The following is a 27,453-nucleotide window of genomic DNA, read 5'->3' on the forward strand; positions in this document are numbered from 1 at the left end:
AATACAATACCTCTTTTGGATCAAGGTTCACTATAATACTTGGTGATTAGACATTATATAAATCACCTTTAAAGTCAGGGACAAGATTCAGCTATTAGCTATCGCCACTCTTAACTAGCATAAAAGTGCTAACCCATGCAATAAAATTAGAAAAGGAAACTCTACAAATCATGTCCAAACAAAGGAAGATACCTGTTACCTATAATATCAACTTTTAAAATGAAGAGAATTAATTAGAAAGGAAAGCACGTAATTACAAATACATGTACAACTATCAGTACCTTTCCTGTGTACCAGGAATGCAAGCATAGAAATTATCAAAGAAAAGGTACTATAGATGCAACAAAACAATCAATAAAATATTTAAGTTTCACTTTAACGAAGCTGTTGATTTCTGGACAAGATGGTTCCATCAGTTCATGCTTTGACACACCGTTGTTATGACAGGTAAAATGTAAAATAAGATACTAGAAAGCTATAGCTGGTTCAAAAATAATGTAAGCATCACCATAGATCAGAAACTGCAGAGAAATACAAAGCAATGAGTAAGGCTGAAGCTATGGGCCCTCTGGGCTTCCATCCAGAAGTAGGCCAATGACTCCAAAATTCAGTCATTTAAAGATAAAATGCACTAAGCATGCCCTATACCAGACAGAGGATGGGAGCCAGGCTCATTGCTCAAGGGCAAGAGATAATGCAGTAATATGTTTAAAGCCCTAAGGGAAAATTATTGTCAACACAGGATTATAACCAGCTAAACTGTATTCAAGAATGAGGCCAAATTAGAACATTTCAGACCTACAAAGGTTTGACAATTTGTATCTAACAGTCCCTTACTAAAAGAACTACAAGTATGTGCTTCAGCAGAAGAGAAGAGCAAGACCACAAGGAGAGGCATGGGATTTAAAAAGCAACAGTGAGCACAAAAATGAATAGATTTGTTGGTAAATTTAATCATATATATGATACTTAGTACTTATTAGGAATTTTTGTGTTTATAATGGGTAAAAATGAAAACTTTAGACCTGATATGACCTGATATGGCAGCCACTAACTATATGTAGCTACTGAGAATTGGAATGTGGCTCATCCTAATTGAGGTATGATGAAGTGTAAAATACACACAGGATTTCAAAAACTGTGTGTAAAAATAATGTAAAATATCTCATTAATGATTTTTTTTAGGGCTGGGTGCAGTGGCTCACTCCTGTAATCCCAACATGTTGGGAGGCCAAGGCAAGAGGATCATTTGAGCTCAGGCGTTTGAGACAGGCTGGGCAACATAGCAATAACTTGTCTCTACAAAAAATAAAATTAGCTGGGTGTGTTGTCCTGTGCCCGTAGTCCCAGCTACTCAGAAGCCTGAGGGAGGATGATTGTTTTGAGACCAAGAGTTCGAGGCTGCAGTGAACTATGATGGCACCATTGCACTCCAGCCTGAGTGACAGAGCAAGACCCTGTCTAAAAAAAAAAAAAAAAAAAAAAAAAAAAAAAAAAAAAAAATTGAAATGACAATATTTTGGATATTAATTTTTAAATATATTATTTAAATTTTTTTACTATTTCCTTTAACTTTTTAAAATTTGCTACTATGAAATTTAAAATTACATGTGCAGCTCTCAATAATGGTGCTCTAGGTAACAATTTTAAGATGATAAAAGAAAGGCAGGGGAGAGAGGGTTGTTGAATAGGTTGTCAATATGTAAGTTATCGGCCATGTTTGGAAGAGGCTAGACACACTAAAGAACTATAGGTCATGTTGCAAAAAACCTTATACTTAAGTACGAATGTTTCCAAAAATAGAATTTTCACCCAGAGCTTCCAAATCATCTGAGGAATAAAATGGGGGGAATATGGAAAACTTTATCAATAAATACATGACAGGAAGGAAATATGGTATGCAAAAAAAGCAAAGGACAATTAAACGAAAAAAATAACATGGAAGAAATAAGTCCTAATTTTCAGTAATCACAAAAATTGTAATCTCAAATATTATATTCAACTTTCTTTGAAACGCATTATACATATAAGAGAGAATTTTCTACCCAAAAATGGCAAACATAATTTTGAATAACATACATAATTTTTTCAAAAATTAAACATATCTTAGGTTTTAAAGAAAGTTTCAAATAATTTCAAAGAATTAACAACACACAAACCATGTTCCCTAATATTGGTGTAATTAAACTAGAAGACAAAAATAACAAGATAGTTTTTAAAAATCATAGAAATTTTAAGATGAACTCCAAAATAACTTATGGAATAAAGATGAAATCAAAACGTAAATGTTAAATATTAGAGCTGAATAACAGTACAGGTGGTAAATATGAAAACTAGAGGGATATAGTTACATTGATATTAGAGCTTAAATTCGAGACTTAAGTCACTCAGCAAAAAATTTTTAAAAGATTTAAAAAAAACTAAAAACTCATAAAGCAAGACAGACTCATCATAAATACAAAAAAAATGGAAGCAGGAAAATAATAAATTTAAGAGCCAAAATTAACTAAATACAATACAAAACAATTATAATGTGTATTAATAATACTAAAAGATGGGCTTTATAAACATGGTAGGATAAACCAACAGTAAGACTGATCAAAAATAAAAGGCACAAATTAATATATTTAAAGCAAAAAGAGAGACATGATCTCCAAAGAGTAGAATTTTTAAAAATGTTTAGAAAAGAATATGAATTAAATCCTAGTAGATTTGAAAATGTAGATAAATTAGATAAATTATGAATTATCAAAATTGGCTTAAGAAGAAATAGAAAGCCTCAATAAACAAACAAACAAAAAGGCTAAAGAAATTCAATTCCTAATCAAAGCCTTTCCTTCCAAGAGACACAAGACCAGAGTGTTTTAAGGGTGAGTTTTCCAAAATATTCAAGGCATTCTTGATAATTCCAATGGATGCTGAAAAGACGTTTGATAAAAGTCAATACCTATTTACGTTAAAAAAAAATAGGGCCAGCCTCAGTGGCTCACACCTATAATCCTAGTGCTTTGGGAGGCTGAGATGGAAGCCTCACTCGAGGCCAGAAGTTTGAGACCAGCTTGGACAACATAGAGAGGCCCATCTCTACAAAAAAAATTTTTTTTAATTAGCCAGGCATGGTGGCCTGGAGTCCTTGCTACTTCGGAGGCCGAGGCAGGAGGATCCCTTGAGCCCAGGAGTTGAGGCTGCAATGAACATCACTGTGCTCCAGCCTGGGCAACAGAACAAGACCTTGTCCCTAAAAAAAGAAATGAATAAATAACTAACTAAATAAATAAATAAAAATTTTTTTAAGTTTAGGAAATTGGGAATAGGAGATAATACCCTTAATCTTATAACGTATATTATTAAACATGATACAAAAATCTATTAAACATCATAATTAACAGTATAATTTGAGAATCATTAACAATAAAGTAAAAAATGAAATAAAGACACCTACCATCACTGCTTATATTCAACATTAAACAGTGGGTTCTGGCTAATACCGTAAGATGGAAGAATAAAGCAAATAATAATAGAAAAAGATGACCTAAAACCGACCTTATCCCCAAGTGGTATGATTTTCTACGTAGAGAACAAACCTAAGCATTCTACACACTATTATAACTGATAAGAGATATTAGCGACATTTAAAAATTAATAATTTACATCTCTACTGGCAATTACCAATTAGAGATTACGATAGAATATGATAGAAAAATAATTCCATTTATAATAGCAAGGAAAACTGTAAAGAATCTATGTATAAATGTAACAAAAATGTTTAAGACACATTTATTGGAAAAATTACAAAGTATTAATAACAGAATAATGAATAAAATACATTAATGAAGAAATAAGTACAGAGCCCATGGATAAAAAGAATATTATTAAGACACTAATTCAACCCAAATAAAATCTTATAAATTCAATACCATTCCAATCAAAATGTCAACACAATTTTTTATGAATTTGATAAGTAGATCTAGAATTCATATGAAGAGCTAAGAATTACAAATAGGCTGGGCGCAGTGGCTCACGCCTGTAATCCCAACTTTGGGAGGCTGAGGTGGGTGGATCACCTGAGATCGGGAGTTTACCAGCCTGGCCAACATGGTGAAACTCCATCTCTACTAAAAATATAACAATTAGCTGGGCATGGTGGCAGGTGCCACCTGGGCATGAGACAGGAGAATGGCTTGAATCCAGTAGGCACAGGTTGCAGTAAGCCGAGACCGTGCCAACACTGCACTCCAGCCTGGGCGACAGGAGCAAAACTCCATCTCAAAAAAAAGAGCCACAAATAAATCAATTTAAAGCCATGATTTAAATAGAGTAATTTTGCCTTAGGAATTACACACAGACACACAGCTACACACACACACAGATACACACAACATACACACATTCTGTCTAGTGAGTCTGAAAACAGACCCATGCATACATGAAAACTTGATATATGACAGAGGTGGAATTATACATGCATGGAAAACATAATCATTTAACAAAGGGTGACACCAATTTGGAAAAGAGAAACCACTTTATTCCCTACCAAAAAAAAAAAAATCATTTCCAAGTAAATGAAGGCCTAAATGTGAAAGGTAACACTTTTAGAAGGCAATATAGAAAATCTCTATGACTTCATAGAAAACAAATCATAAGGAAAAGATTGATATATTTGACCTCAGTAGAAGTTAAAATGTAGTATCTTTTATGCATAAACCTAAAAAGGGTTAAAATTAGCATTTATACATGGCTTTCAATTTAAGGAAAAAATGACAGTAGAGAAATGGCTAAAACACATAAGCAGGCAATATACAGAAGAGGAAAGGGAAATGATCAATAGACAGAAAAGAAATGCTCAATCTCACCAGTAACCCCAGAATTCTAAACTACAAGAGGGAGAAACGATCTCTTGTTCATCATATTGCAGAAGTTTGAAAACAAGTGTTGGTAAGAATGAGGGGGCGATCGGAACTCTCATTTACCACAAGAAAGCAATTTGGAAATAGTAAGGGTAAAAAGACCTACAAGGTCTTCAACCCAGAATTTCTACAATTACATATATATTCTACGAAAACTCTCATACACATATTGTACACAGAAACATGTACAAAAATGTTAATTGCAACAATGTTTATCACAGCAAAACATTGGGGAAAAAATCCATCCACCAAATGAGTGGAAAAATAAATTATGACATATTTATTGAATTAATGTCTATTACACAGCAGTCAAATTAACTGTAGCTATATGTATCAACATTAGTAATTCTCAAAAGCATGCTGATTACCAAGAAAGGAAGTGGCAACATAACTACAAGATGATATGTACAGAAAATTTGAGAACATGCAAAACAATACATATTATTGGCACATTTGTATGTTATGATAGAATCAAAAGATGCTTGGAAATTATGAACACAAAATTCAGTGTTCATCTGGGAAAGGAGAAAATGAAATCACAGAAGAATACACTGGAGGCTTCAAATGTGTCAGAAGTGGTTTTAATGCTTTTTAAAACCTGAAGTAAACATATTAAAATGTTATGATCCGGTGAAGCTGGGTGTTGGATAAATGGATGTTTGTATAATCTGTATTTTCACGAGAATCACTTCAGTCTGGGTATCATTAAGTTGCTATCAAACTGTGGCGGGACATACAGAAAAATCTGCCAATAATTCAGAATGGTATCAGGCAGGAAATAGATTTAAACGTGCTGTGAAGTAAACTGGGCAGGAGGCTACAGATTTCATATCAGGCCAGAGGGTTAAGTAATGGTATATTTTAAACTCAGAAGAGATAAATCCTTTCCAAAGAGTAAGGACTCGGGATCCCTGTTTTTAATGACTATTAAAAACTAAGTCAACGTTTCGCTGAGCGGCTCCAGGAGGGTCAGATCTAGTGTAGGACCCAAAATCTCTGGCCCATAATTTTTTTTCTGAAATCTCTCCCCCAATTTGATTAGGGTAATAACTCTTATTGGCTTGGGATGGTAAAATTGTTTTCTTCATGGGTGTCTTTTAACCCTAGGACATTTTTGAATTAGATACAAAGATGAAGAAATAAATCAAACTACATGTATATTAATGCTTCTGTGTTACATTCAGGAATCTGTTTGGATAATCATTGGAACAACGTGTGTATATTTGGTATCTAAAGTGACTGTAAGGAGGGCTGGGCACGGTGGCTCAGGCCCATAATCCCAGCACTTTGGGAGGCTGAGGAGGCCAGATCTCTTAAGCCTAGGAGTTTGAGACCAATCTGGGCAACATAGAGAGACCCCCCACATCTCTATAAAAAAATACAAAAATTAGCTGGGTATGGTGGTGTACACCTGTGGCCCCAGGTAGGGAGGCTGAGGCAGGAAGTTTGCTTGAGCCTGGGAGGCAGACGTTGCAATGAGCCGAGATCGCAGCAAGGCACCCCAGCGTGGGCAATGGAGCCCAACCTTGTCTCCAAAAAAAAAAAGAAAGAAAGTGACTGTAGAGATTCTGGGGGACATAAGATAATCATAAAGATTAGAGCTGTGATTCCATTTTACAACATGCAATTGAGTAATTGATTTTATTATTGCAAGTTGAAAGGTATGAGACTTTAGCTAATTTTTTAAACTACACTGAATTTTTTTTAAGATTTGCCATATTTATCAATTTGTTTTTATCACACTTAATAGAATTGTTCAAGAACTTGGGAAGGCTATGCTTGTGAGGGGCATTTGAAGTGCTGAAAAGACAAGCAATTATGCTAAACTTATAAATACAGTTTTAATGATTGAAGGAATTTAATTAAATGAGTTGTAAACAGAACTGATTGTTTAAGGGGATATGTTCTAGTCACCTTGCATTAATTCAACTTTAATCAAAGGAAAATTTAAAATTTTTGCATGTATTTTACCAATTTTATGAATAGGTTTGTAACTTGAACTTAAAAGATTAAGAAAAATCTTTTTTTAATTTATAATTTTAATAAGCCCAGTACTAATGTTAACATCCTGAAACTAATCTCCTGTGTACAAATGACTCCCTTTAGGAACACTCAAAAGCTCCAGTTATATTCAGTAATTGTGTCATAATAAAAAAACAAATCCCTCTCAATTCTTTTCTTAAATAAAAGGAACATTCAGGTTATCTGTAAATAAAACTATAAAATTTATTGGAAAAATTTTAAAATCTTGAATATCAAGAGAAATATAGCATCCTAACTGAAAAATTCAGTATGAAACCTGCTGAGCTTTTTGTGTTTTGTTTTGTTTTGTTTTTTTTGAGATGGAGTCTCACTCTGTCACCCAGGCTGGAGTGCAGTGGCATGATCTTGGCCCACTGCAACCTCCGCCTCCCGGGTTCAAGCGATTCTCCTGCCTCAGCCTCCTGAATAGCTGGGACTACAGGCACACGCCACCATGCCCAGCTAATTTTTGTATTTTTAGTAGAGACAGGGTTTCACCCTGTTGGCCAGGTTGGTCTCAAACTCCTGACCTCAAGTAATCCACCCGCCTTGGCCTCCCAAAGTGCTGGGATTACAGGAGTGAGCCACCACGCCCGGCCAAGATTTTTTTTTAATAGCAAAATTATCCTAAGGTACCTCTCAAAAATAAAGAATCACTAATTACTAAAAATGTTTGAAAAAGAAAATTAGTAAGAAGTGACTTGTTCTGCCAAATATTAACAAGTATCATAAATTTCTCTAAAAGGATGGTTCAAAATAAAAAAAATAAAAGGATGGTACTGGAACCATAATAGGTAAGCAAACCAAAGAACCTAAAAGAAAGCTCAGAAATAAATCTGTGCGTATCTGTTACTGAAAGCACCTCTATTTGTAAATATTGAATAAAACAGAAGTATATTTTGGGATGCTTCCTTCCTACTCATAATATTTCCTTCCAGGTGGAGGAGGCTGCACTGCAGCCACCCCTCCAGCCTCTTCTCACCCCTTACTCACTCCTCTCTGGAGACAGCAAGTGACATGGATCTAAAAGTTTTGGGGGAAGATCCAATGTGCTTATCCTAACTCTGCTCTTCCCTTACTTGGGAGGGAGCTGCACACGGGGGGCAGGCACTGTTCCCATTCCAGGGGCAGGCTCCCCTTGCACAACAGGAGGGCTGCCTGGTCTCATTGTCCACTGATGGAGTGGGTTTATCTGCCAGATGCAGAGCCCATCAGCAGAAGCTTTGGGCATTCTCCAATTTAACCTTTATCAGTAATAAAAGACTGGCCTTCATCATCCCAATTTCGTTAGGACCCATGTGAAGAAGAAAAATGCCTTCCAGAAACCCTCATGGTAGGTGCACGGACCAAAAGCATTTAGGGAAGAAATCTTGTTCCCTTTCGACACTTTGAGTCCAACCAGAAAGACAACCAAAACTAAGTATGCTTGATTGTTTTTCCCCAACTTACTAAATAAAAAAGTCACTCAACCTCTTCAGGAGTGGAGTGAGGAAGTGGATGGAGAGAAATCAGAAGTACCACACCAATGGCGTTCCTTCACCTGGGAGGAAATATCTAGAATAGATAATAGCAATTTCTCTATCATGCCATATTCCATCTTAATGGGGAGAGGATTTTTTTTTTTTTTTCTGAGACAGAGTCTGGCTTTGTCGCCCAGGCTAGAGTGCAGTGGCACAATCTTGGCTCACCGCAACCTCCACCTCCAGGGTTCAAGTGATTCTCCTGTCTCAGCCCCCCGAGTAGCTGGGATTACAGGCGCCTGCCACTGCGCCTAGCTAAATTTTGTATTTTTAGTAGAGACGGTGTTTCGCCATGTTGGCCAGGCTGGTCTCAAACTCCTGACCTCAGATGATCCGCCCACCTTGGTCTCCCAAAGTGCTGGGATTACAGGCGTGAGCCACCACGCCCAGCCTAGAGGATGTTTTAATCAATAAAATAGTGCCAGGGAAATTTGTTAACTAATTGATAAAAACAACAAAGTTTAATTCCTACCTCACGTCATACATTCAAGTAAGTTACATACAGATTAAAGTATTAAATGGGAGGCAACTGTGCCACAAATTGATAAACACGTAAGTAAATATTTACCAAACCCAGGGTTAGAAAAGGAATTTCTAAGCGTTAAGGCAAAAGAAAGACAAATTAAAAGACTAAGAATTATTATATCAAAATGTAAAACTTTTGTATGTAAAGAAATAACATTTATGAAATGAAAAATCAAGTTACCGGGTTCCATGAGGACCCAGCAGAGACTGAAAGAGAGAAAGGGTAGAGGATCAGAAGGAGCTCTCAGGGAGTAGGATCTGGGGAGGATGTTAATTTCACTTCTGAAGTCATCGAGAAGATAGGACAACTATCACAAAACCTGTAGTACTACTGTTCAAATCTGCTTCCAGTAGCAGGGGAGTGAAATCATTGGTGAATCCTTTCCTAGACAATAACGAAATGCAGACAAATTCTTTTTTTTTTTTTTTTTTTTTTTTCGACAGAGTCTCGCTCTTTATCACCCAGGCTGGAGTTCAGTGGCACGACCTCGGCTCACTGAAGCCTCCACCTCCCAGGTTCAAGCAATTCTCCTGCCTCAGCCTCTCGAGTAGCTGGGATTACAGGCACCCACCACTATGCCCGGCTAATTTTTGTATTTTTAGTAGACGGGATTTTACCATGTTGGCCAGGCTGGTCTCAAACTCCTGACCTCAAGTGATCCACCTGCCTTGGCCTCCCAAAGTGCTGGAATTACAGGTGTGAGCCACCACACCTGGCCAACAAATTCTTTTTTTAATAACCAACTATTTGAAGAAACTAGTAGATAGAAGTCAGAGAACAGTCTAACCTTAAATGACTGTAACTGTTTCCAGTAAGAATTGCAAGTTTATGGTTGTTGATTTTGTGGGGTGGGGAGTTGTTTGCTTGTTTTCTGCCTCAGAACATTCCCTAACCCTCACAGCTATAGCAGAAGAAATAAATCAACCTTACCAATTCAAGATGGCAGAGGAAGGAGTGCAAGAATGGTAGAACAGAAGAAATTTAGAGTTAAATCCTAGAAGTGAGAAAATTGAAGAAAGTGTGAGACCAAAAATCTGAGTGCATACTATACCCCAAAGCCCTGGATAATGACAAAACTATGGATGGATGTGGAGGAAGGGCAGGGTACCTAAGAAAAGCAAACAAAAACCAGAAAGGCATTTACCCTTGAAAGACAGAGCTGTATTAGATGAGTTTGAGAGTTTTCTCCTTTTTTGACAGTGGAATCCCCAACCAGCAAACAGGTAAGTAACAAAAAGCTTAAGCCTTACTGGATTGAAGTATTGAAGGACTGGGCTCTGGGATGACAGAAGAGTCAAGAATTTAGAAAACTCTAGAAGGAAAGAAGCTGTAGAGAGTGTATGCCCCTAAATCTGATTATAAACTCTGCACAAATCCTTGGCTAACCATCAAAGCATGCAGACACCAAGAAGACACAAATACATACACACACACACACACACATACACACACAAGGAACTGAAAGAACTGAGAAGATATACAAGCTACTGCACACTGCAGAGGAAGCAGAGTTTGCAGTTTGAGTCAAGGCAATTAACTATGTACTAGAACAAAACAATTCCCAGAAGAATATAACAAAATCTAGAATCACTAGTACATTTATTCTGCACTACTCAGTCTTTGACCAAAAATTACCGGGTATGCAAAGAAATAGGAAAATAAAGTAGTCAGTAGAAATTGACTATCAGTGGCCCAAGATGTTGGATTTGGCAAAGGTTTCAAATCATTGTTATAAATAGGTTTAAAGTATTAAGTGTGAATGATTAAATGAAAATATAGTCCTAATGAGTGGACTGAGTGTCATCAGATAAATGGAAATCATTAAGAATTCTAGAGCTGAAAAGTATAATAACTAATATAAAAAGTGTACTAAATGCATTCAACAGTAGAATGAAGATGGAGGAAAAATCAGTGAATTTCCAAATAAATCAGTAGAAATTATCCAATTCAAATAGTAGATATAAAAAATTTTGAAGAAAAGAGTCAAAGAGATATGTGGGAAAATATTGTGCAGTCCAACATTTTGTAATTGGAGTCCCAGGTGGAAAAGAAGATTAAATACTTAAAGAAATAGTGCCAAAGTTTTCCAAATTGGAAGAAAAGCATTAACCTACAAGTCCAAGAATCTCAAAGAACCACAAGTAGGATAAATATAAGGAAATCCACACCAAAGTGCATCATTTTCAACTGCTGAAAGCCAAAGAGAAAGAGAAATCTTGAAACGGGTACAAACATTATGGAAAACAGTTTCGTCATTTCTTAAAAAGATAAATATAAAAGCCTACTCTCACCATATGACCCAGAATTCCATTTCTAGAAATAAAGATTATACGAGGCTGTTCATAGCCACTTTATTAATAATAACCAGGACACTGTAAACAACCCAAATATTTATCAATAGATTAATGGAAAAATAAATTATGGTATATATATATACAATGGAATATTGCTCAGCAATAAACATGAACAAATGCCTAATATATACAACAAGATGGACAATTCAGAAAAAAATACTAAATTGTTTGAAATTTTTGAAAAGGAAACAAATTTATAATGACAGAGGAAGAGGTCGACTGCCAAAGGTTGGGAGGTATATTAGTTATCTACTGGTTTATAACAAATTACCCTGAAACTTAGTGGCTTAGTGTCTTAACACATGTATTATCTGTCAGTTTCTGTGGGTCAAAAATCTGGCATGACTCAACTGGTTCCTCTGGTGCTGAGCATCTCACTAGGCTGACGTCGATGTGTTGGCTGCATCTGCAGTTATGTTAACGCTATCCTGGGGGTAGATCCACTTCTCAGCTCACTCAGGGGGTTGTTGGCAGTATTCAGTTCTCTGCAAGTTGTTGGACTAAGAGTCTCATTTCCTCATAATCTGCTGGCCAGTGGACAGCCTCAGTTTCTTGACATGTAGGCCTCTCCATAAGGACACTTACAATATTGAAGCTGGCTTTATCAGAGTAAACAAGCAAGAGGGCAAGAGAGCAAGAGAATGGCGGCAAGATAGAAGTCATGATCTTTTGCAATCTAATCTCCCCATTACCTTTGCTGCATTCTATTCATTAGAATCAAGTCACAAGGTGTAGCTCACGTTCAACACAGAAAATGAATACCAGGAAGTGGGAGTCATTGAGGACCATTTCAGAAGCTGCCTACCACAGAAGGGAAATTTATGGGTTGATGGAAATGTTGTATATCTTGATTATGGATCAAAACTCATCAAAGACTGCACTTAAAGTCAATGCATTTTATCGTATGTGTGGAGTTGATTTTTTTTTAAGTTACTTGTAAAAAATAGAGACTAAGAGGAATCTCAGACAGTTTCTGTTAAACGTGGAAGAAACCCTCTTCCTCCTAAACTCAACTAAATACTCATTAAAGGAATGTACATCTCCAAGTACAAAGAGGTGTGCTTGAGAGACCTCAGCAGAATTTTATTAATTAATTTATTTATTTTGAGACACAGTCTCACTCTGTCATCCCGGCTGGAGTGCAGTTGTGCAATCAAGGCTCATTGCAACCTCTGCCTCCCCGGTTCAAGCGATTCTCCCACCTCAGCCTCCTGAGTAGCTGGGACTGCAGCACACACCACCACGCCTGGCTGATTTTTGTATTTTTAGTAGAGATGAGGTCTCTCCACATTGGCCAGGCTGGTCTCAAACTCCCGACCTCAGATGATCCACCTGCCTCGGCCTCTCAAAGTGCTGGGGTTACAGTTGTGAGCCACCACGCCCAGCCTGTAGAATTTTAGAAAACAGAAAATGGTTAGATAAGTATTGCCTCTCCTAACAGAGCAGAGGAAGGTATGGTTCTAGGTGTTTTCTTTAAGAAATAAGCCAATTTATTCATTCATACATGGAAGTGCTACAGACCATGACGTATGGGGCTGAGAGTAAGAGGACTGATAAATGTGTATAACAATTAGAATCCCAGATGCTTTCCCCCACCAGACAATATCCACCCTTACCACATTCAAGAAACCAGAAGTTTATTCTCTGCAGAAGGTCCAGATTGGGCAAGATAATGCCCAAAATGGCAAGGATGAGGAATAATGCTGAGAGATTAATTTAAATTCTGAAGTCCAAATACTGACATTGGAATTCACAGCACCCACTCCCTACCTGCTCTCAGAACACTGGTTGCGAGGCATATGGCCCCAGACAAGATGTTGGAAGATTTTTCATTGGAAAAATTGAATTACCCCCAGAAACGAAAGACTTCCAAAATCTAGCCATTGTAATCCCTGAACAGAACTCTCGATAGCAGCACTTCTCAAACTTTGAAGTGTATGAGTCCCCTGGGACCTTGTTAAAATACTCTGGCTCAGTAGGTCTTGAGTGGAGCCCAAAATATTGCCTGTATAAAACAGTCTCCCAGGTGATGGAGATGCTGCTGGTTCCTGGGTCACACTCTGAGTGCCAGGGCTCCCTTGTTCTTGATCTGCACGATGCAAGCTGAACTCATTTGCCTAGTGTTTCTATCTCTTTTTGGCATGATCCCCCTCACTTGACCTATCCAGACTCACTTCACACCATCATCTCCCACCACACCCTCAACCCTACTTCATTCCAGGAAAACACTTTCTGCTCCAGCTTGAAATACATCACTCCTTCCTTTACCAGCACAAACACTTTCTCCTCCTTCAATAGTCAACTCAAACTTCCCATCACTTTGTTTCTGAAGTTGTCCCCAGTTCCCTGGGGCAGACTTAATTCTAGTGTTCCATGGTTCATAATACCTTAGGCTTACCTCCATCATCAACCTGTATCTGAACTACAAACATATATATGTATGTGTGTATGTATGTGTAGTGTACATAAATGTGTGTGTGTATATATATATATATATATATAAAATATATAATATATATTTTTTTTTTTTGAGACCGAGTCTCACTCTGTTGCCAAGGCTGGCATGCAGTGGCATGATTTCGGCTCACTGCAAACTCTGCCTCCTGGGTACAAGTGATTCTTCTGCTTCAGCCTCCTGAGTAGCTGGAATTACAGGCGCCCACCACCTCACCTGGCTAATTTTTGTGTTTTTTTTGTTTTTTGTGGGGGGAGGTTTTTTAGTAGAGACATGGTTTCACCACATTGGCCAGCTTGGTCTCAAACTCCTGACCTCAAGTGATCTGCCTGCCTCGGCCTCCCAAAGTGCTGGGATTACAGATGTGAGCCACTGAACCTGGCCCACAAATGTATATATTTATAAAGACACAGATAGGTTAAGATGAAATGAATGAAAAAAGATATACCATGCTAATACAAATCAAAAGAAAGCTGGGGCACCTATATTAATATCAGACAAAATAGATTTTAGAACAAGGAAGATAATCAGGGATAAATGGGTGCAATACATACTGATAAATAGGCCAGTTCCCCAAGAAGACATGATACAATAATTTTTAATGTCTATGCACTTAGCAACAGAGCATCAAATTATGTGAGGCAAAAACTGAAAGAAATGCAAGAAGAAACAAACAAATCCACTTCTAGTTGGGGACTTAAACATTCCTCTTTCTGTATATGACAGATCAAGCAGGCAAAAAAATCAGTAAGGATATGGAAAACCTGAGAAGCACTATCAATGTAATCTCATTGATATTTATAGACTACATCCAGCAATAATAGAATACACATTCTTCTCAAGCTCACAGGGACCATTCACCAAGATAAACCACACTCTGGGTCATAAAACCCACCTTAACAAATTTAAAAGAATGGAAATAATTCAAGGTATGTTCTCAGACCACAATGCAATTAAACCAGAAAACAATAACTGAAAGATAGTTGGAAAACTCCAAAATATTTGGAAACTAGACAATACAATTCTAAATAATACATAGGTCAAAGAATAAATATCAAGAAAAAATTATTTTGAATTAAATGAAAATAAAAAAACAACATCAAAATTTGAGATGTGGCAAAAGCTATGCTTAAAGGAAAGTGTACAACATTAAATGCATACGTTAGAAAAAAAGAAAGATCTGAAATTGATCATCTAAGCGTTTCCACCTTAGGAAGCTAAAGAAAGAAGCATAATTTAAGCATAAAATAAGCATAAAAAATACAAATTACAGCAGAAATCATGAAATTAGAAAAACAACAGAAAAAATTTGAAAACAAAGCTGGTTATTTGAAAAGATTAATAAAATTGATTAGCTTCTTAGGCTAAACAAGAAAAAAAATTACTAAAATCAGAAATGAAAGAGGGGTCATTACTACTGAACCCACACACATTAAGAGGAAAATAAAGAAATACAATGAAAAACTCTCTGCCTACGAATTTGATAATGTGGATGAAATGGGCCAATTCCTTGAAAGACACAAACTACCAAAACACACACACACGATGTAAAATACATTTTAGGCTGGGCACTGTGGCTCGCACCTGTAATTTCAACATTTTGGGAGGCCAAGGTAAGAGGATGGCTTGAGGCCAGGAGTTCAAGACCAGCCTGGGCAATATAGTAAGACTGTCTCTATAGTAAAATTTTTTTTAAAAAATAGCCAGGCATGGTGGCACATGTCTGTAATCCCAGCTACCTAGGAGGCTGACTTAGGGGGACCACTTGAGTCCAGCATAAGTTCAAGCTTACAGTGAGCTACAATTGCATGACTATACTCCGGCCTGGTTGACAGAGGGAGACCTTGCCTCTAAAAAATAAGAAAATAAATAAACAAATAAAATACATTTTTAAAATTCTGGAACTTGTGAGCAATTACAAAATTATCTCAAGATACAAGGTTAATATATGAAAGTCTATTGCATTTCTATACACAAAAATAAAAAATTGAAATTTGAAATGAAAACACAACACTATTTACAATGGCACACACAAAAACATGTTTATGTATAGATCTAATAAAATATATATAGGATCTGTATGTAGAACTACAAAACTGTGATAAACAAAATCAATGAAGATCTAAATAAATGTCACATTCATGGATTGGAAGACTCAATACTAACAAGATGTCAGTTCTTCCCAACTTGACCAATAGATTCAGAGCAATCCTAATCAAAACCCTAGCAATCTATCTTGTGTATATTGACAAACATTCTAAAATGTATATGAAAAGGCAAAAAATCCTGACTAGCCAACACAATACCCAAGAAAGAGAACAAACTTGGAGGACTGATGCCACCCAATTTCAAAACAACTATAAAGTGATAGTAATCAAGACAGTGTGGTATTGGTGAATGAATGGACACATAAATCAACGGAACAGAATAGGTGACCAGAAATACACCCAAGCAAATATAGTCAGCCTATTTTTAACAAAAGAGCAAAGGCAACTCTGTGGACAAAGGATAGACTTTCCAAAAAATATTGGCTGAACAATTGGGCCTCCCAATGTGAAAAAACTAATCTAGACACAAACCTTACACCTTTCATAAAAACTAACTCAAAATGGATTATTGACTGATATGATTTGGCTCTGTGTTGCCACCCAAATCTCATCTCAAATTGCAATCCCCACGTGTTGAGGAAGGGAACTGGGTGGGAGGTGATTTGATCATGGGGGAGGTTTCCCCATGCTGTTCTCCTGATAAGGAGGGAGTTCTCACAAGGTTTGATGATTTAAAAGTGGCAGTTTCCCCTGCACTCTCTTTCCTGCCGTCATGTAAGACATGCGTTGCTTCCCCTTTACCTTCCACCATGATTTTAAGTTTCCTGAGGCCCCTCCAGCCATGTGGAACTGTGAGTCAATTAAACCTCTTTTGTTTATAAGTTACCCAGCTTCAGGTAGTATCTTTATAGCAGTGTGAAAACGGACCAATACATAGCCTTAAATACAAAATTGGCTGGATGCAGTGGCTCATGCCTGTAATTCCAGGACTTTGGGAGGCCAAGGCGGGTGGATCACCTGAGGTCAGGCATTCAAGACCAGCCTGGCCAACATGGCAAAACCCTGTCTATACTAAAAATACAAAACATTAGCTGGGCGTGGTGGTGGGTGCCTGTAATCCCAGCTACTTGGGAGGCTGAGGCAAGGAGAATTGCTTGAACCCAGGAGGCAGAGGTTGCAGTGAGCCAAGATAGCGCCACTGCACTCCAGCCTGGGTGACAGAGCAAGACTCCATCTCAAAAAAAAAGAAGAAAAAAATACAAAATTATAAAAGTTCTAGGATGAAACATGGAGAAATCTAGATGATCATGGGTTTGGCGAAGAGTTTTTAGGAAAAACATAAAAAGCATAATCCAAGAGAGAAATAATTGATACACTATACTTTATTAAAATTAATAACTTCTGCTCTGATAAGAAAATGAAAAGAAAATCCATAGACTGGAAGAAAATATTTATAAAATAAATATTTGCTAAAGGACTTGTATCCAAAATACATAAAGAACTCTTAAAATTCAACAATAATTTTAAACACCTCAGTTAGTTGTAGCTAAAAAATTTGAATAGATACCTCACCAAAGATAAACATATGAAAACATTGTCAACACCATTTGTCATTAGGAAATTGTACATTAAAAAAATGAGATAACACTGCACACCTATTAGAATGGTAAAAATCCCAAAAATGACAACATTAAATACTGGCAAAAATGCAGAGCAGAGCAAAGAAACTCTCATTTATTGCTGGTGGGAATGCAAAATGGTACAGCTACTTTGGAAGATATTTTGGCAATTTCTTACAAAAACAAACATAGTCTTATCATGCAATTCAGCACTCACACTTCTAGGTATTTGCCCACATGATTTGAAAACTTATGTCTGCACAAAATCATGTACATGAATGTTTTAGCAGTTTTATTGATAATTATCAAAAACTAGAAGCAGCCAAGATATTCTTTTATAGGTGAACAGATGACTTGTGATATATCCATGTGAGGCAACATTCAGTGATTTTTAAAAAATGAGCTGGAGGGGCACAGTGGCTCACACCTGTAATCCCAGCACTTTGGGAGGCCGAGGCAGGCAGATCACGAGGTCAGGAGATCAAGACCACCCTGGCTAACACAGTGAAACCCCGTCTCTACTAAAAATACAAAAAATTAGCTGGGCGTGGTTGTGGGCGCCTGTGGTCCCAGCTACTCAGGAGGCTGAGGCAGGAGAATGGCGTGAACCCAGGAGGTGGAGCATGCAGTGAGCCGAGATTGCGCCACTGCACTCCAGCCTGGGCATCAGAGCGAGACTGTCTCAAAAAAACAAAACAAAAAAACTGAGCTATCAAATCACAAAAAGACATAGATGAACCATAAATACATAGGACTAAGTGAAAGAAGGCAATCTGAAAAGGCTATCTACTGTATAATTCAATTATTATGACATTCTGTAAAAAGCAAAACTATGGAGACAAAACTAAATAAAAGGATAAGGTGTAAACCCCTGGGGTTCAGGGAGATGGAGGCAGAGTTGAACAGGTGACACACAGGATTTTTAGGGCAATGGAACTGTTCTGTATGCTACTGTAATAGTGGATACATGACACTATGCATTTGTAAGAACCCACACAATTTTACTACACAAAGAATAAACTTTAATGTATACACATTTTTTAAATCAAATAATTTAGCAAGTCAGAGGATCCCTGGAAGGAATGCAGACTGTCATAAGAGACTGTAACTGTATTATAAATTTATGAAACAATTTCATGAAAAGGGAGGAGAAATGTTGCTGACCTAGCTAGCTTTAGATGTGTCTATAAATTTAAGGGCAAAATAAATTGCATATAAACACTGTACTCTAGCTGATAAAGTTGTTTTCCACAGTAGTATAGGTTAACAATTCTGATGCTGCTATGCATGTAAACTGGAATTGAACAATTAAGAAAATGTATGATGAATGATAAGAGCCATGTTTCTCATTTTTAAAGCAGAAATTTACAAATAATAAGGGGAGCAAAAAAGAGTGATCCATGTGGTAGAGGAATTAGAGTTGGACACATCAGTATGAACTCTTGTTTAGTTTAATGTAGGCCATACAGTTACATATAGAAGTACTTATGGATACATGTATATAAAAGGGTTAGTATGTACACATACATTTCCTGCTCTGTCAGCTAAGAGAGCCTACAAGCAACAACACCGCAGTAGTAATGAGCACACCTAGCTCCCAGATTTGGTTTCTAATGCCATTCTCCAATAGAGGGAACCAGGGTTCCTTGGGGAAATGGTGGATTCTAGGACTAAGGCAGGAAATCTACAGGTTGATCCTGGAACATCTTTTTAGTGCCAGAAAATAAAGAAGTGCTCAGGAAAACACACACACACACACACACACACACACAAATTAATGAGAGTATGTCAAAGAGCCATGGAAGTCAGCTAAAAGAGCTCTCAGTGGCGAAAGATGGAAAAGTCAGAACAGTAAAGTGAAGAAAGTAGTATTGGATTATAACAAAGTACAAAATAAACATCCATGTGCCCATACTGATAAAAACAGATGGTTGAATAAATAAATAGATGGAGGAGATAAGACAAACCTCCCATATATAAAAATTTCAAATAATTACATAAGTACACCAACCTCTAAGAGGGGAAATTTCAATCCCCACTCCTTAAGTGTGGCTTATGCATAGGGGCTTCCTTCCAAATAGGATAGTATGGAGAAGGGGGGAAAGGGTTAATTTTATAGTTGAGAAATCTGACAAACACAGCCTCAAGCAGAGTGATCAAGGTCAACATCAACAGTAATAAATCACTTGATAATGATGTACCCTCGATAAGATGTGATGAGAATGTCACTTTACCTTTGTGGTCTTCCTCCTCTGAAATCATAACCTCAGTCTAATCACAAGAAAAACACTGGCTGGGCGCAGTGGCTCACACCTGTAATCCCTGCACTTTGGGAGGAGGAGGCGGGTGGATCACTTGAGGTCAGGAGTTCCAGACCAACCTGGCCAACATGGCAAAACCCTGTCTCTACTAAAAATACAAAAAAATTAGCTGGGTGTGGTGGCACATGCCTGTAATCCCAGCTACTCGGGAGGCTGAGGCAGGAGAATCGCTTGAACCTGGGAGGCAGAGGTTGCAGTGAGCCAAGATTGCGCCATTGCACTCCAGCCTGGGCAACAAGAGCAAAACTCAGTCTTGGGGGCGGGTGTGGAAAAAAAACAGACAAATTTCAAAAGAAAGACAACCTATGATATATCTGACCTGTACTCCTGAAAACAATTAAAAACAAGGAAGGTCTGAGAAACTGTCACAGCCCAAAGGTGTCTGAGGAGACATGACAACTAAATGCAATGAATCACATGAGAGGAGACATTGGAAGAGAAAAAGGATAGAAGACAAAAACTAAGAAATTGTGAATAAAATATAGACCTCAGCTAATAATCATGTATTAACATTGATTCAATAACTAACAAATGTACCATACTAATGAAAGGTGTTACCAACAGGAAAACTGGATACAGGCAGGTGGGAACTCTACTAGCTGCAATTTTTCCATAAATCTATAACTGTTCTAAAAGTCCATTTTAAAATATATCCATGTTACCACTTCACTTTCACCTTCTAAATCTCACACAAAATGTTGCTTTTGGCCAACACCAATCTGAAACTCTACAGGAAACAGAATTCTGAGAAGCGTCAGCTGAGCTAAGTTGATGTGGTATAAAAGCCGCCACAGGTGCTTTGCTGTTCTATGTGGCTATATGTTTAATTTCTTTTTTTTTCTACATTTTTTAATTTTATTATTATTATACTTTAAGTTTTAGGGTACATGTGCACAACGTGCAGGTTTGTTACATATGTATACATGTGCCATGTTGGTGTGCTGCACCCATTAACTCATCATTTAGCATTAGGTATATCTCCTAATGCTGTCCCTCCCCTCTCCCCCCATGCCACAACAGGTCCCAGAGTGTGATGTTTCCCTTCCTGTGTCCGTGTGTTCTCATTGTTCAATTCCCACCTATGAGTGAGAACATGCGGTGTTTGGTTTTTTGTCCTTGCAATAGTTTACTGAGAATGATGATTTCCAGGTTTCATCTATGTCCCTACAAAGGACATGAACTCATCATTTTTTATGGCTGCATAGTATTCCATGGTGTATATGTGCCACATTTTCTTAATCCAGTCTATCGTTGTTGGACATTTTGGTTGGTTCCAAGTCTTTGCTATTGTGAATAGTGCCACAATAAACATACGTGTGCATGTGTCTTTATAGCAGCATGATTTATAGTCCTTTGGGTATATACCCAGTAATGGGATGGCTGGGTCAAATGGTATTTCTAGTTCTAGATCCCTGAGGAAATGCCACACTGACTTCTACAATGGTTGAACTAGTTTACAGTCCCACCAACAGTGTAAAAGTGTTCCTATTTCTCCACATCCTCTCCAGCACCTGTTGTTTCCTGACTTTTTAATGATCACCATTCTAACTGGTGTGAGATGGTATCTCATTGTGGTTTTGATTTGCATTTCTCTGATGGCCAGTGATGATGAGCATTTTTTCATGTGTTTTTTTGCTGCATAAATGTCTTCTTTTGAGAAGTGTCTGTTCATGTCCTTCGCCCGCTTTTGATGGGGTTGTTTGTTTTTTTCTTATAAATTTGTTTGAGTTCATTGTAGATTCTGGATATTAGCCCTTTGTCACATGAGTAGATTGCAAAAATTTTCTCCCATTTTGTAGGTTGCCTGTTCACTCTGATGGTAGTTTCTTTTGCTGTGCAGAAGCTCTTTAGTTTAATTAGATCCCAATTGTCAATTTTGGCTTTTGTGGCCATTGCTTTTTGTGTTTTAGACATGAAGTCCTTGCCCATGCCTATGTCCTGAATGGTAATGCCTAGGTTTTCTTCTAGGGTTTTTATGGTTTTAGGTCTAACATGTAAGTCTTTAATCCATCTTGAATTAATTTTTGTATAAGGTGTAAGGAAGGGATCCAGTTTCAGCCTTCTACATATGGCTAGCCAGTTTTCCCAGCACCATTTATTAAATAGGGAATCCTTTCCCCATTGCTTGTTTTTGTCAGGTTTGTCAAAGATCAGATAGTTGTAGATATGCGGCATTATTTCTGAGAGCTCTGTTCTGTTCCATTGCACTATATCTCTGTTTTGGTACCAGTACCATGCTGTTTTGGTTACTGTAGCCTTGTAGTATAGTTTGAAGTCAGGTAGCATGATGCCTCCAGCTTTGTTCTTTTGGCTTAGGATTGACTTGGCGATGCAGGCTCTTTTTTGGTTCCATATGAACTTTAAAGTAGTTTTTTCCAATTCTGTGAAGAAAGTCATTGGTAGCTTGATGGGGATGGCATTGAATCTATAAATTACCTTGGGCAGTATGCCCATTTTCACGATATTGATTCTTCCAACCCATGAGCATGGAATGTTCTTCCATTTATTTGTATCCTCTTTTATTTCATTGAGCAGTGGTTTGTAGTTCTCCTTGAGGAGGTCCTTCACGTCCCTTGTAAGTTGGATTCCTAGGTATTTTATTCTCTTTGAAGCAATTGTGAATGGCAGTTCACTCATGATTTGGCTCTCTGCTTGTCTGTTATTGGTGTATAAGAATGCTTGTGATTTCTGTACATTGATTTTGTATCCTGAGACTTTGCTGAAGTTGCATATCAGCTTAAGGAGATTTTGGGCTGAGACAATGGGGTTTTCTAGATATACAATCATGTCATCTGCAAACAGGGACAATTTGACTTCCTCTTTTCCTAATTGAATACCCTTTATTTCCTTCTCATGCCTAATTGCCCTGGCCAGAACTTCCAACACTATGTTGAATAGGAGTGGTGAGAGAGGGCATCCCTGTCTTGTGCCAGTTTTCAAAGGGAATGCTTCCAGTTTTTGGCATTCAGTATGATATAGGCTGTGGGTTTGTCATAGATAGCTCTTATTATTTTGAGATACGTCCCATCAATACCTAATTTATTGAGAGTTTTTAGCATGTCAAAGGCCTTTTCTGCATCTATTGAGATAATCATGTGGTTTTTGTCTTTGGTTCTGTTAATATGCTGGATTACATTTATTGATTTGCATATGTTGAACCAGCCTTGCATCCCAGGGATGAAGCTAATTTGATCATGGTGGATAAGCTTTTTGATGTGCTGCTGGATTTGGTTTGCCAGTATTTTATTGAGGATTTTTGCATCAATGTTCATCAAGGATATTGGTCTAAAATTCTCTTTTTTTGTTGTGTCTCTGCCAGGCTTTGGTATCAGGATGATGCTGGCCGCATAAAATGAGTTAGGGAGGATTCCCTCTTTTTCTATTGATTGGAATAGTTTCAGAAGGAATGGTACCAGTTCCTCCTTGTACCTCTGGTAGAATTCGGCTGTAAATCCATCTGGTCCTGGACTCTTTTTGGTTGGTAAGCTATTGATTATTGCCACAAGTTCAGAGCCTGTTATTGGTCTATTCAGAGATTCAACTTCTTCCTGGTTTAGTCTTGGGAGGGTGTATGTGTCGAGGAATTTATCCATTTCTTCTAGATTTTCTAGTTTATTTGCATAGAGGTGTTTGTAGTATGCTCTGATGGTAGTTTGTATTTCTGTGGGATTGGTAGTGATATCCCCTTTATCATTTTTTATTGCATCTATTTGATTCTTCTCTCTTTTCTTCTTTATTAGTCTTGCTAGCGGTCTATCAATTTTGTTGATTGTTTCAAAAAATCAGCTCCTGGATTCATTAATTTTTTGAAGGGTTTTTTGTGTCTCCATTTCCTTCAGTTCTGCTCTGATTTTAGTTATTTCTTGCCTTCTGCTAGCTTTTGAATGTGTTTGCTCTTGCTTTTTTAGTTCTTTTCATTGTGATGTTAGGGTGTCAATTTTGGATCTTTCCTGCTTTCTCTTGTGGGCATTTAGTGCTATAAATTTCCCTCTACACACTGCTTTGAATGTGTCCCAGAGATTCTGGTATGTTGTGTCTTTGTTCTCATTGGTTTCAAAGAACATCTTTATTTCTGCCTTCATTTCGTTATGTATCCAGTAGTCATTCAGGAGCAGGTTGTTCAGTTTCCCTGTAGTTGAGCGGTTTTGAGTGAGTTTCTTAATCCTGAGTTCTAGTTTGATTGCACTGTGGTCTGAGAGACAGTTTGTTGTGATTTCTGTTCTTTTACATTTGCTGAGGAGAGCCTTACTTCCAACTATGTGGTCAATTTTGGAATAGGTGTGGTGCGGTGCTGAAAAAAATGTATATTCTGTTGATTTGGGGTGGAGAGTTCTGTAGATGTCTATTAGGTCCACTTGGTGCAGAGCTGAGTTCAATTCCTGGATATCCTTGTTAACTTTCTGTCTCGTTGATCTGTCTAATGTTGGCAGTGGGGTGTTAAAGTCTCCCATTATTATTGTGTGGGAGTCTAAGTCTCTTTGTAGGTCACTCAGGACTTGCTTTATGAATCTGGGTGCTCCTGTATTGGGTGCATATATATTTAGGATAGTTAGCTCTTCTTGTTGAATTGATCCCTTTACCATTATGTAATGGCCTTCTTTGTCTCTGTTGATCTTTGTTGGTTTAAAGTCTGTTTTATCAGAGACTAGGATTGCAACCCCTGCCTTTTTTTGTTTTCCATTTGCTTAGTAGATCTTCCTCCATCCTTTTATTTTGAGCCTATGTGTGTCTCTGCACATGAGATGGGTTTCCTGAATACAGCACACTGATGGGTCTTGACTCTTTATCCAATTTGCCAGTCTGTGTCTTTTAATTGGAGCATTTAGTCCATTTACATTTAAAGTTAATATTGTTATGTGAGAATTTGATCCTGTCATTTTGATGTTAGCTGGTTATTTTGCTCGTTAGTTGATGCAGTTTCTTCCTAGCCTCAATGATCTTTACAATTTGGCATGATTTTGCTGTGGCTGGTATTGGTTTTTCCTTTCCATGTTTAGTGCTTCCTTCAGGAGCTCTTTTAGGGCTGGCCTGGTGGTGACAAAATCTCTCAGCATTTGCTTGTCTGTAAAGTATTTTATTTCTCCTTCACTTATGAAGCTTAGTTTGGCTGGATATGAAATTCTGGGTTGAAATTCTTTTCTTTAAAAATGTTGAATATTGGCCCCCACTCTCTTCTGGCTTGTAGAGTTTCTGCCGAGAGATCCGCTGTTAGTCTGATGGGCTTCCCTTTGTGGGTAACCCGACCTTTCTCTCTGGCTGCTCTTAACATTTTTTCCTTCATTTCAACTTTGGTGAATCTGACAATTATGTGTCTTGGAGTTGCTCTTCTCGAGGAGTATCTTTGTGGCGTTCTGTGTATTTCCTGAATCTGAATGTTGGCCTGCCTTGTTAGATTGGGGAAGTTCTCCTGGATAATATCTTGCAGAGGGTTTTCCAACTTGTTTCCACTCTCCCCCTCGCTTTCAGGTACACCATTCAGACGTAGATTTGGTCTTTTCACATAGTCCCATAATTCTTGGAGGCTTTGTTCGTTTCTTTTTATTCTTTTTTCTCTAAACTTCCCTTCTCACTTCATTTCATTCATTTCATTTTCCATCACTGATACCCTTTCTTCCATTTGATCGCACCAGCTCCTGAGGCTTCTGCAATCTTCACGTAGTTCTCGAGCCTTGGCTTTCAGCTCCATCAGCTCCTTTAAGCACTTCTCTGTATTGATTATTCTAGTTATACATTCGTCTAAATTTTTTTTCAAAGTTTTTAACTTCTTTCCCTTTGGTTTGAATTTCCTCCTGTAGCTCAGAGTAGTTTGATCGTCTGAAGCCTTCTTCTCTCAACTCGTCAAAGTCATTCTCTGTCCAGCTTTGTTCCATTGCTGGTGAGGAGCTGCGTTCCTTTGGAGGAGGAGATGTGCTCTGATTTTAGAGTTTTCACTTTTTCTGCTCTGTTTTTTCCCCATCTTTGTGGTTTTAACTACTTTTGGTCTTTGATGATGGTGATGTACAGATGGGTTTTTAGTGTGGATGTCCTTTCTCTTAGTTAGTTTTCCTCCTAACAGACAGGACCCTCAGCTGCAGGTCTGTTGGAGTTTGCTAGAGGTCCACTCCAGACCCTGTTTGCCTGGGTCTCAGCAGCGGAGGCTGCAGAACAGAGGATTTTCATGAACCGCTAATGCTGCTGCCTGATCGTTCCTCTGGAAGTTTTGTCTCAGAGGAGTACCTGGCCATGTGAGGTGTCATTCTGCCCCTACTGAGGGGTGCCTCCCAGTTAGGCTGCTCGGGGGTCAGGGGTCAGGGACCCACTTGAGGAGGCAGTCTGCCCATTCTCAGATCTCTAGCTGTGTGCTGGGAGAACCACTACTCTCTTCAAAGCTGTCAGACAGGGACATTTAAGTCTGCAGAGGTTACTGCTGTTTGTTTGTCTGTGCCCTGCCCCCAAAGGTGGAGCCTACAGAGGCAGGCAGGCCTCTTTGAGCTGTGGTGGGCTCCACCCAGTTCGAGCTTCCCGGCTGCTTTGTTTACCTAAGCAAGCCTGGGCAATGGCAGGCGCCCTCCCCCAGCCTCGCTGCCGCCTTGCAGTTTGATCTCAGATTACTGTGCTAGCAATCAGCAAGACTCCGTGGGTGTAGGACCCTCCAAGCCAGGTGCGGGATATAATCTCCTGGTGTGCCGTTTTTTAAGCCCATGGGAAAAGCGCAGTATTAGGGTGGGAGTGACCTGATTTTCCAGGTGCCGTCTGTCACCCCTTTCTTTGACTAGGAGAGGGAACTCCCTGACCCCTTGCACTTCCCGAGTGAGGCAATGCCTCGCCCTGCTTCAGCTCGCGCACAGTGCGCTGCACCTGCTGTCCTGCACCCACTGTCTGGCACTCCCTAGTGAGATGAACCCTGCACCTCAGATGGAAATGCAGAAATCACCCCTCTTCTGTGTCGCTCACGCTGGGAGCTGTAGACCGGAGCTGTTCCTATTCGGCCATCTTGGCTCCCTCTATATGTTTAATTTCATAAGTAGATTGTTTAGCTATTTAAAGACTGGGAGGTTGTCCTAGGCTTTCAAGTCACATCAGACACTCATTACACTACTGTGTATTGGCTCATGCCTGTAATCTCAGCACTTTGGGAGGCCAAGGTGGGCAGATCACAAGGTCAGGAAATCAAGACCATCCTGGCTAACACGGTGAAATCCTGTCTCTACTAAAAATACAAAAAAAATTAACTGGGCTTGGTGACAGGTGTCTGTAGTCCCAGCTACTTGGGAGGCTGAGGCAGGAGAATGATGTGAACCTGGGAGGCAGAGCTTGCAGTGAGCCAAGATCGTGCCACTGCACTCCAGCCTGGGCAACAGAGCGAGACTCCGTCTCGAAGAAAAAAACAAGGGAAGTACAAATGAAGCATCAGAATTTCAGTGAAATTTACTCTGCTCAGGCTAGACCACTTACATCATTGAGAGGACTGGTGACCATTTGGGCCCAGCTTTGCATGGTTTCTGATGCAAAGCATTCAATATACAAATAGGCTTTATCTGTTTACCCGCCCTCTCCACTGGGCACTGGGGAACAAACAAGCACTCAAAAGGATCAGTGGGAAGATTTACATGACTATTGATGAGACATCGACAAGGAAGATCCAAAGTAAATAATTAAGTCATGTTTGAAACCAAAAGGCCAAAAACTTATTAGCAACATT

This window comes from Nomascus leucogenys, chromosome 8 (assembly GCF_006542625.1).
Source record: "Nomascus leucogenys isolate Asia chromosome 8, Asia_NLE_v1, whole genome shotgun sequence".
Taxonomy (NCBI): Eukaryota; Metazoa; Chordata; class Mammalia; order Primates; family Hylobatidae; genus Nomascus; species Nomascus leucogenys.